Genomic DNA, 1,494 nt, shown 5'->3' with positions numbered 1-1,494 from the left:
TGATATTGTTTATTGTTCTCGGGTAATGTGGGAATTATCACTATAGTAAGACTAAAAGGGGGTTAAGGACCATATGTTTTTTTGTTGGCTCTACCTTATCACATTTGAGATTATCCTTGTGTTGTAGCAGCTACAACCACCCTCCAAAATTTTGACTCAAATGCAAATTTTGGAGCCTACCTTGGATCTTGCGATCAATCATCCTTGGTCATTTGTTGGTAAGCTCATGATTTCAAGCTCCTCTCCTTGATCCTAGAGAGTTGTCTGCATTCTCATCTCTATGCAGTGTGTCATTTTTGGGCACAAGGGTTTTTGTTTGTCATACTAAGGGAATGTTGTCTTGCTTCAAGGGATTTGTGTGCATATGAGTGGTTGTCATCACATAGGCATGTTTCACACTCACCTCACGCACTCACGTCATGAAGATTGTTACATCAAGCAAAGCATGTCTTATGTATTCTGGATGGTCCACGTTGTTTCACTATAGGTTCATGTGTGATCATGGTCGAGTCCTATCAATGTTTTCATATGTTTCATTGATCTCACACTTAGCCATTTTCCCAAGCAACCTAGCCTCATCCAGCTTCCTGGAACTATGTGCCTTTCTTCTGTAGCCACCATCTTCCCTTGCCTGTTGAAACCCCGCAGTGCACAGAGACATCAATTTCCCTTGCTTGTTGAAACCTCGAACCCCGCAGAGGCCCCAGCCAGCACTGCTCCCGAAAATTTTGCAGAGCAGTCAGGCAGCCAGCACTTCTCTCCATAAATGCGTAGCGCAGTCCAGCTGAACTACACTCAGAAATTGCACAGATGGGCCTCCCAGGTCCTCATTCCGGCAGTAGTCACTGTCTACTGAAATTGCACAGATCTACCTCTTAGTGACTACAGGAAAAGGTGACATGTTGAAATCACTTCCAAGGAGTTGAGGAGAAGGACCAAGGAACTAAGTAATGGAAAATATCAAGACCACATGTAAAATTCGTCGGATGCGTGATCATCTTGAGGGTAAGTATGGTAAGTACGGAACATCTTTCAAAGTACACCTCTTAGTTGAGTTTGCAGGACTACCTGACATTGTCATATCACCCTATCCTCAGTAACATGCATGTGCACAAACGTGAAAAGTCACTTTATGTGTTGCTTCTACATATTGTGCTTTTTTTTCACTTGTTTGACCAATTGTCATCTTCTGCATGTTGATCACTATGTCATGCTTGTGACCATGTTTTGGTCGTGCACAAGGTTTTCGCTTCATGTGTACATGTTGTGTTCGCTATATAAACATTCGTTGCACTCACACATGAAGTTGTATGCATTGTCGCGCAAGCATCGTCGCGGTCATTCAAGGATCTACCATAAGTGTCATGCTTGTGGCTCGTACCATTAGTCATTCATGTTGCGCATACGTGTCTTGATGGTTTGAGGCGTCTTGTCGTCAAGTCATGTGAGTGTGTTCTTGCAAGGTCGTGTATGCACAATTTCGCTCGCTCACAC

The sequence above is a fragment of the Pinus tabuliformis genome, chromosome 9 (assembly GCF_031772625.1).
Source record: "Pinus tabuliformis cultivar Carrire ecotype Pingquan chromosome 9, CPIR1, whole genome shotgun sequence".
NCBI lineage: Eukaryota > Viridiplantae > Streptophyta > Pinopsida > Pinales > Pinaceae > Pinus > Pinus tabuliformis.
The sequence above is the reverse complement of the archived record's forward strand: the minus strand, read 5'-3'. Positions refer to the sequence as shown.